This window comes from Belonocnema kinseyi, chromosome 9 (genome assembly GCF_010883055.1).
Source record: "Belonocnema kinseyi isolate 2016_QV_RU_SX_M_011 chromosome 9, B_treatae_v1, whole genome shotgun sequence".
In the NCBI taxonomy this organism is placed as follows: Eukaryota; Metazoa; Arthropoda; class Insecta; order Hymenoptera; family Cynipidae; genus Belonocnema; species Belonocnema kinseyi.
In genome coordinates this window covers 5,691,409-5,702,159 of record NC_046665.1, presented here as the reverse complement: position 1 = coordinate 5,702,159, position 10,751 = coordinate 5,691,409, and the positions used below count along the sequence as shown (strand labels likewise).

Here is a 10,751-nt window from a genome sequence, read left to right as displayed (position 1 = left end):
ATGCTTTAATTTAATATTGCAACTATTAATGTATATTTTAATTTATCAGAAATTAACGTGCCACCCCTGCAAAAAAAGTGCAATTGCATTCAATTGGAAATGTTGAAATGAGCATTTGCAATTAAATGTAATTTGCAGAACTAATATTGAATATATCTCGGTGGATTTGAATTGACGCAATTTATTGGTATCTTAAAGATGCAATTGATGGTATCTCTTCATTAGGGAATGACGTCAATTGAATCGAATTGTCAGTTTTTAATTGAATGTAATAAAATATGTACAGGTTAATTATGAATTTTGAATTCGAGGTAAATTTTTAAAGTATTACTAAAAGGTATTACTAAAAAGTATTACTAAAGTATTACATGAATAAAATAGGTTATATTGTTCTTTAATCAAACTTTATTTAAATCAAAGAAACGTGGGATGAGATAACATATTTAATAAAAATCTTTTCAGTTATCGTAATATCAATTTTAATTTTAATTTCGAGGAATAAATAAAGATCAAATCTATAATACTTCTATATTATAAAGATGCACATAAGAGGCTAATTTCGACTTGCATGCATATAGAAGCTCTGTAATGCTTTCAAAATAAGACACTTCTAGTATTTTGAGATCTGTTTTTATAATAATATAGATTGATAAATATTAAAAAGATCATATATTAAAGAATGCCACTGAGGCTAATTTTCGATGACATTAATATAGAAGATCGGTAAAGCTCTCGATAACAAATTTGTGATCTTTTAAGATCAACTTTAATAATAATGTTGATATAAAAATATCGATAAGTTATTATATTAAAGAAATGCATGTAACAGGTTAATTTGCGTTTATACCAATACTGTAACTCGATAAGATACATTCATAATCCTCGATATTTTCAACAACATTAATAAACTGTGGTCCTGCGACTTTCCCATCTGTGTACCCGGAGTTTACATTATTTTGGCCGTTGTGAATTTCTCGGTTGTCTGCATTAACAGTGTCGTTTTCTGAATCAAGTTCGCCCCCACTAATATTGTCAAAATTATTTTCAATTCCAATTTTCTCATCTGAGCTGCTGTACGGGACATTTGCCACCACGCCGCCCTCGCTACCCTCGCTCACGTTTTCCCCGATTTTTCTATGATCCATGTCGCTAATTGCCATCACTTGATCATTCAGAGGGTCTCGGTTCTCGGTGTTGAGAAGCCCATCGTCCCGAACATCATCTAATGGGCCTTCTTCGTCTTCCGATCTTGTTTCGATGCTTCCGATGTCTTGTAGATTTTCCAGTGGGTCATTGCCTTAAACATTTTCTAATGGCTCATTTCCTTGAAAATCTTCCAATGCGGCATTGCTTTCAAAATCTTCCAATGGACCATCGCCTGGAACGTCACACAACTGACCATAGTCTCGAATGTCTTCCAATGGACTTTGAGCATTTTCGGATAGGTTATTTTCACCTTGGTCCTCACCTTGGTCATCGATGTAATAATCGGAAAGCTGGTTTTGGATGCTCTCTCTCTTCTCACCTGATATCCTGGAAAATATATGTTCAGTACATCTGACAGTATATAAACTATTGATATTGAAATTGAGATGCATTACGTACTTTGAATTATTTTTAGGCTGGAAATTTTTTGCCTAATGTAGAATCTAGTTTTCTGAGCTTCTTTATCTGCTTTAGCTTCCTAATATTTTTTGTACTTTTGTAGCCACCATTTATACATTTCTGAAAAATGTTTTTTTTTTCAATTTGTCTATTTCAGAAAGAAAATCAACGCAAAATCCATAATTGGAGAAAAATTCCACGAAAGCAGTTTAAAAAATAAACAAAATAAAAGGAATCAAAAGCTTACGCTCTAAATTAGCCTATTTTTATATTAAATCAAATCGACCCCTTTATTGAATAATGTGTTTGTTCCGGATCTGCTTGAAGAAGGTGTTGGTTTGCAGCTTATATTATTTATTATTCAAATTTCATAAAAATTAAGATTAACCTCCTAAATAAATAATAAAAAATGGTGTTGTATTATCTTAGTTATATATAATATCGAACAAGTCATCTCCTTCAAGCTGATTTGGAAGCAATACCTTCTTTAAGCAAACTTGGAACCATCACCTTCTTCAAGCAGATCCAGAACGACCAGCTTATTCTAGTCAAGCGTCGAAATGGAATCTTTATGAAAACTGTTTTAACAAAACAATGAGACTATGGAAGTTTAAAAAAAGTTTAATAACATGGAAGGTAGTAACAATTTTTAATTTAACAGTTTCTATATCTTTTAAAATAGTTGGAATTTTTCCTATAATTTTTGGAAAAACCTGCACATTTTAAAAATTTTCTATAAGTTTTTTATGTGCAAATGGCTAAAGCCTACATTAAAACAAAATGCAGATTTCTGCAGATTTTATACAAAAAATTCGAAGCTTGTCAAGAATTGTGAAACGTTTCAATTTTTTAGAAAATCCTGCCAATTTTGAAAAGTTTCTTTAAATTTTGTATCTGCAATTGGCAAAAGCCTACATTGAAACAAAATGCAGATTTCTGCAGATTTTATACAAAAAAAATGGAAGCTTTTCAAGAAATGTGAAACGTTTCAATTTTTTAGAAAATCCTGCGAATTTTTTCGGTAAGCACACTTCGTTTAAATTATTTGAAATCTTTTCAACTGTTGATTTAATTTTGAATCCTTTCAAAACTTTTAAATATCTCATAAAATTAATCAAATTTTTTCTGCGAGTAATAGGTATTTAATTGTTGTTTGTACATCAAAATTCAACAATTTCACTTACAGATTGGAATTTCTTTAAATGAAGCAATTGAAATTGTCATTATTAAAGTTTAAAAAGGCCTTCGAAATGTCAACGATTCCAGGCTTTCTATGTCGAATAAGTTAGTTTTAAATTTAAACAGAAAAACATTGCTAAATATTAAATAGCTATTCGTATTCTTAGTTAAAAATTTTCAGATTAAATGGGTGAAAGATTGAATATTTTATACCAAAACAATATTTTATATTCAATATAAGCCTTCAATTAAGAATATATTATTATAAAGTTATTTTTAAGTTGAAAATAATTTGTAGAGTGCAAATTAGAAGTTTACGTTTACTGAATGACTAAGACTTTCGAATTAAAACTGTTTGATTTTTTAACTTTGAAATCCATTTTAAAAAATTATTTATTTATGTTTACAGTTTATAAAATAAAATTAATTTTATCGAAAAATTTCAATTTCGCACGCTTTTAATTTTTGTTTGTTTAAGTCTTCAAGACAGCATTTTTAAATTTCTTAAATTAAAAAAAGTACGCTTAAGAATGAAAATGGAAGAAGGAAAATTTTGTAAGTAGAAGATATTTAAAAAACTGTTGAAATCGAACTTGGACAAATTATCCTTCGAAAAATTTGTCAAATTCCCGGTCAAACAATAAATTCATTGTCATTTCCCGATTTTCCTGGTCTAAAAAAATTTCTGATCATTTTCTGATGCAGTGGCCACCCTGAATATATTTTGGCTGATAACATTCACTTCTTCATGGAGGTTCTTTACCTTTGATAACCATAATCGTTTCTTCATCTAGAGATACTGCCAAATTCTGGACGTAGTGCTGAACTTTAGACACTGTACATAAAAAACAGTCGTGAAAACTAGGAAGCCGTTTTAATTTATTAATCTCTGTTGAGGCTGCCGCAGCTCTGGACATAGCCTGACGATCTTTGATACTAAGGTCAGCCTCCCATAACTTATGAGATTCAGTATCTAGGCGACTGGCTAACACATACACCAACCATATGTCAGCGCGCGCTCAATACGCTGAGCTTGATCGCTGAACGTACGCAAATATTCGGCCGATTCCTTTTTTAAATATGGCAAATCCATCAAGCAAGTTAAAAGGTTATTTACAGTCAGGCGAGGGTTAGAAAATAGCACATTCAAAGCCTGCCAGGTTGATAAATAATTGGCGTTGGTCGTAACCAGGTCTTTAACTAAATCGGCTGCAGAACCCGTAAGTCATGATTTTAAATATTCCAACTTCGTCACGTTGCTTTATTGTGAATTATCATGAACAAAAAAGAAGAAAAGGTCACAAAAATCGTCCCAATCTTCATAACGACCTGAAAATGTCGGGAGATCTAACTTGGGTAGTTTCACGCTTCGAGAATTAAAGTCCGAACCGTCTTTGTCTACCGCTCCATGCGTAGGAGTAGATACATTTACCAATAACGTATCAAATCGATCTATTGTTCGCAACATTTCGTTTTGGAGAGATTCGTAAGTATTTTCGATTTGAGCGAACACGTCATCAATTGTGTAAGGATCAGCAGCGGCATTTTCCTTCACAATTATTTTGGCCATGAATCGCGCGAACCTCTTCCCAAATCTTTTCAATGGATGCGAGTCGCTTTTCGACGATATTGCGCGTGAGGCTTTCCGGAGCTCCTTCCGATAATCGCGCGTGTACCCGACTTATTTCTGCCGCTCGGGAATTTTGAAGAGCTGTTAACCCTTTTAAGGACACCGGCGCCATGATACTTCACCGTGTATTACTACTTAATTAAAACGGAAATGGAAATTGTTATAATAGAACGTCATGCCCACAAATTTTTAAGAATTTAAAGCAAAATAACACATAAAGTCCCGTTTGAGTCAAAATAAAGGCTCTATCTACGAATGAAATGCAAAATGACGAATAATCACAAGAATGTAAAGTCTATATTTTTCAGACTCCACACTCTCTCTCTAATCCGGCTCGAAGGACCAAAAATGAACCGTAGTTTAGCAAACAAATTAAATTCACAAATAAAAATAAACTTAAACAAAACATATCAGAGGACAGAGGTGGGCCAAATATAAAGCAACCATGATCATCGAGAACACAGACAAGTTTTATTTCCTGACATAAAAAACAGTGAGTGGAGGAAAAATTCCGATACAATTCTAATTAGAGCTACGAGAACTTACCAGCAGAAGCTTACACAATCCACACAATAACTTGCACGACAAAGTGAATCTAAAGTTAATCCGGCCAGAAATACATGGGTGAAGAGATCAGGTCTCACCATAGTCACATAAAGATCGAGATCAGCTCTCACAAGAATCAATCGACGCGATCAGCTTTCACAATAATCACCGCAAGGAATGGAACAGCCACAACACAGTAATCCCCTAGGAACGGAACAGCCACAACACGGTAATCCACTAGGCATGGAACAGCCACAATACAGCAATTCACTAGGCATGGAACAGCCACAACACAGTAATCCACTAGGAATTGAACAGGCACCCGCACAATCGTGAATAACTGTAACGCAGTTATTCTGGTACTGAACACACAAAACACGATCGCTCACGCCGATCGCTCAAGCACGTCTGATCCAAGTCTTAAGGTAGTATCAAAATTCTGACCCTGCCGTAATTGCTGTAGTCGACCGCGTATGTCTACAAACCCAAATTTGACAACCATACGTGCTCGAACAATGGGCCTGCCGCTAGTATCAGAAATTCCATACCGCTCGAACAGAAAGAAAAACAGTCTTTGTGGGATTATTCCAAGAAATAAATCGAAGGTATATTAAATTCATTTGGCCTACATTAATCTGATCGAACATCCATTCTGAAGCGTTTTTCCCACAGCAGGATAAGGGCTGGAGTCATTAACCGTGTTGTGTTTTGTTATTTCTTCCAATTTAGCTGTAAAATCAAATAAGGCGCATAAGAAATCACAGTAAATAGATGATATTCTGCATATTATTAGCGACAAATTCAAGATTAGAAATCTTTTTTAATTTAGTTCTATCATGCATTTATAGACAATTTCTATGAATTGTAAGTTTTTGAGAGACATCGGAACAATCAATAAAAAAATATGCAGTAATATTTAGTGACGAAACTCATTTCATTTTCTTAAAATATAATAACATAAAGAAAGGAATAGTAAGACTCTACCATTAAGTTTGTCCGCATTAATTATTGAAATTTCAGTTAGCTTCCTGTTGAGTTTTCTAGGAGTCGAGATCTATAATGTCTGCGCATGAATTACTTCATCCGTTTTCTGAAGATTCATCTTCAGACACGAGATTTCCTCTTTTTTCAGTCTCCTGTCATCCTTGGTCTCAGCTAGGTTCTTCCTCAAACTTTGAATCACATTTTTCAATGTTTCTCAGATTTCGCACAGCTTTTCCCTGTCCACGTTTCTACCAGTACAAGCTTGTGGAATTTCATACCTTAAGATGACAGTGTTACGAATAAGTATTATATAATATTCTAATTATCGAATTTTTTGAAAACTTTTATTATAACAAACAGTATTCACATAAAAACTAGAAATGGGTTGCTATTACAATTCAAAATAGTGCCTGTCAGAAATTTAAAAACTTGGAATGTTTACCTTTATTTCAGGCCTTTGCATTTGAGCTGTAACTTTTGTGAGAATTATCTTTGGCAATCCTACAGGAACTTTTTCTTATTCATTCCTTTTTGGTAATGCAAGTACTGGTTGCGTAGAGATGGTTTTTCCAGGAGGCTGATTGTTCGGCAAGAAATTATAGAACATAAATCAATTTACAGTAGCTAGTGCAGCAGTGTTCTCAGACATATAGCCACTTATTGACTATAAGAAGACCTACTTGATGTCTATTCTTGGGCTGTACAGATTTTAAGACAGCAACTGGTTTCTCGGTTGTAGATGTCTTGAAGCAGGTTTTCACATTTGAAATTAGTTCATTATCGGTAAAAACTTCCCAAATATCAGTTAATAAATGTTATAATAGAACTGAAATATGTGACAATTTAAATTGTAAATAATGATAGATTATGATGCAGCGTACGCATAAATGATTGTATCTTACTGTATACAAATAATTTTTCTTTGAAGTTCCTGGAGCGAATTTTATAGCAAGATTTCTAACAGGCTTGTAACAGTATGTATTTCCCGCAAAAGTTCTTTCATCATTTTTTTTCGACTGTGAAACTTTTTTCTGCAAACGTTGAAGCTCATCAATTTTTTCATTTATTATTGGAATTGTCATTTTATTCCTCTGTAAAACAGAAATAACAATGAATTATGTTTCTTTCTGTCATCAAACTAAAAACACAAGGTCTTAAGGTCAGGATGTCTTGCGACCAGAGAAAACAAAAATTTGTCCAAGAATTTTGTGCACGTCCAAAATATAGAAATTCATGAAAAGATCTAAAAATCTGGAGTCAAATTTTTTAATTCAAAATTTTTATAATTAACACATTGCAAAATGAATTATTTTATAGCAAAACAACGCACGATATGAAAAAAGTCAGAAGAACAAAAACGTTTATTTTTGTAGGCCCTATAAGATCATTGTTCGCACAAAAAGTAATTTTTATTTTGAATCATAAAAAAATAGAATCAAAAACATGAAAAGGTTTTTTTTTTGAAATCCAACACAAGACCACGTTTGGAGACCCCCTGAATCCGAAAAATAGGTTTTTACGAATGTGTCTGTCTGTATGTCTGTGTGTGAAAATGATAATTTTTGGAAGAATGAATCTATTAGATTGCCCTTTGGTACACTTGTTTAGTGTCCTGAACTGAAGGTCAAGTCCGTTAGCCAACCAGTTTCGATAAAAACTCAAAAAGTGGGCACATTTTGAATATTTTTGAGACCACTTTTTTAAAAATTCAAAAATTTTCTGTACGTTTATTCATAGAATTTAAAAAATTTAACAATTTATCCTAATGACTTTTTTCAAAAAATCGAAAATTACCAGTTATAGCTTTTTCAAAATCCAAAAAAACAAACTAAAATGAACATTTTAAGCCAAACAAATCATGATACGAAAAGAAGTCAAGAGAGAGAAAAAAACGTCGATTTTTAAAAGCTTTACAATATTATGATAACAACTTTTTTAATTTGCTCGAAAAGTTGAAAATTCCAAATTGGATTGTACACAAATTTTTAAAACCACATTTTTCAAGATTTAAAAATTCTACATACGGTTGTCCATAGTACTCAGAGAGTCAAACAATTTATCCCCATGACTTTTTTCTATAAAAAGAAAATTATCACAGAGCATTTTCAAAATTCAAAAAAACAAATTAAAATGAATATTTTAAGCCAAACAACGCACGATACGAAAAAAAGTCGAGAGAAGAAAAACGTTGCTTTTTAAAAGCCCTACCAGATTATAATAACAACTTTTTTAATTTGGCCGAAAAGTTGAACTTTCCAAATTTGATCGTACCGAAAAGAATGAAAAATTAAAAAATTCCATTTTTTGGTCAAACTATGCAAGATAACAAAAAAAAGAAAAAGATTAAATTGCGCGCCCTGGACAGAACTACAAATTTATAATGAATCACTTTTCGACACAGCTACGAAAACAAATGAGACAAAACTTGTTCATCCAAAAAGAGCCATAATTTTTGATAGGACACGTAGTTTTTGCTTTAGTCGTAAAAAATAACATTCGAAATAAAAATATAAATTTTTTTTAACGACACACGGTATGAACTAAAATTAACAGACAAAATTGTTTGCCTAAAAAGATCTATAAATTTAATATTAATCATTTTTCGATAGGACGAGTAAATTTTCTTTTAATCGTAAAAAATAAGATTAAAAATGAAAAAATTAAATTTTTTGAAAAAGCACAGAAAAGACGAAAACGGACATAGGATCCTATATAGGACCCTATATAGGTTCCTGTAATAGACCCTATGCAGTTGCGCAGTAGTTTTTATTCAATCGTAAAAAACAAGATTAAAAATAAAAATAAATGATAAAAACAAGGAAATAAGAATTATTATCATTCAATTTTCATGCATATTATGAATTGCAATGATATACATTTATTGAAATGATACATTTTCAGCGCAGCTTAGAATAAAATTTAAAGCAAAATAAGAAACAAATATAAAAATAATTATGGCAAATACAATTTGCTCTTTATTTTGCAATTTTTTAATAAGCAATCCCAGGCAAGGTTACATAAAAATGTATATTATTGATATAAAAGTGTTGTATATAATGTAGAAAAGTTGATATGTTGGAAAAAATTGAGTGCGAAGCATGAGATACGTGATGCGAAGGTGTTCGTTAAAGCCGAAAGAGCTTTAACAAAAGGAGTTCAAAATCACAAAATTACATTTGTCGGTCCGTTGACCTTTGATTTTAGAAGGTGTGTGCACGAATGCAGGAGAAATGCAAAGACCAAGCGCGGAGTGCGATTGCCATCTGTCGCGTGCCGTAGGTGCGGTCAAACTCTCGAGCTAAGCTCTTTTAACGAAAGAGAATTTACAATCACAAAATTACAGTGGTAGATGTTTTAAGTCTTAATTTTAAAAGGTTTGCGCAAGAATGTGCCAAAATATAATGACCGAGAGCGTAGTGCGAGGGAAATACATAATCAAACGGGAAGCGCGAGATAAATATATCATCGATAGCAGGCAGATTTTTTTACTGTGAATGACATTTTTCATTATTAAAGCCAAAACTACGCATCCTATCAGGATGTGGTTAATAACAAATTTGTAGATATTTTTTAAATGCACAATTTTTGTGTATTCATCTTTTACGGTATTTTTTACAGTTTGGCCGAAAAATGTAATTTTTGGATTTTTCATTATTTTGTATGCTGTAAAAATTTGAATTTTTGATTTTTCAAGAAAATTAAAAAAGTTTTTATGATAATCTCGTAGGACATTCAAGAAGGTGGGTCAAATTTTACACAAATCTAATACCTTCTCTGATAAGAATGTAAAAATTTGTATTTAAATTTTAGTACTAAAAAAGTCTTGCTAATTTTGTAGAGTCTTTCGTAATTTATAAAATTAATGCAATAGTTCCATTTTTCGAGAAAAAAAGGAATCATTCTCATGGCCAAAAAATGGATTGTCCAACAAAAAAGTTAAGTCCAGAGATACGAAAGCTTGAAGAAAAAATTGATAAATTTTTATAAATGACCTTAAAATCTGAAATACTCAGAACTTCGTGGAAGTTCTTTTTTGCTCAAGAAGGTAAAATACGTGTCGTCTTATGTTTTAGTAAGAATAAAATATTTAAGAGGCGATACGTAAGAGGCATACGTGCAACACGAATGACTTGGCCGTCATGATTCTGTTCATCTATTTTGATTTTATACTTCCTTTTCGAGAAATCTTTATTCAATTCTAGATTTTGTATGTTAGACAAAGGAACCTTCATATTATCCTTTTCTTGGCGGAGTTTGACTTCTCCATATGCTTTTTCGGGTGGTTTTGTGAGTTTCCGAGCTTGCATTCCCCGAGCAGTTCCTCCTTCTCCTCGCACTGTGCCACTTTGTCCAAATCCACCTCTTGCTCGCACCATTACCATATATCACAAATTCATCAAAAAACAAAAGGCTATGTTTCTTCAAGACAATGACACTGACTTACATCGACATTATATCTGAGGAACAGTCAACACTAGAAATTCGTCAAAACTGGATAAAAGCGATGAAAAATATTTTTTTTTGTCTGAAATTCACTTCCAAAGTAACCACGTGAATGACGCCATAGTAATATCAACTCGCTTTATTCGATTTCTGGCTTCCGCATGCCGGCTGGCTGGCCGGTACTTCCACGAAACTGTCTGCTGGTCTATTCTTGAAAGATTCAGGGTCGTACGAAAATATGTTCCGAATACCATTGCTTTTACAATCAATTTCAAATGAAGTATTTCACTTGTAACCGTGTATACATGGCATGACGTATATTTAATTTAGACAATAAATGTGTATTTATATTTAACTTTTAAAG

General features: G+C 32.4%; 1 long non-coding RNA gene across 2 annotated transcripts in view; it reads right to left on the bottom strand.

Moving 5' to 3' along the window:
* Positions 1-4,913: 4,913 nt before the first annotated feature.
* Positions 4,914-10,751, bottom strand: part of LOC117179761 — a 71,927-nt gene continuing 66,089 nt past the window's right edge. For both annotated transcript variants that reach the window (XR_004467953.1, XR_004467954.1), the window contains 3 exons: positions 6,387-7,035; positions 5,945-6,222; positions 4,914-5,689 (listed from right to left, as the gene is read on the bottom strand). This is a non-coding gene — a long non-coding RNA (uncharacterized LOC117179761). The remainder of the gene's footprint in view (positions 5,690-5,944; positions 6,223-6,386; positions 7,036-10,751) is intronic.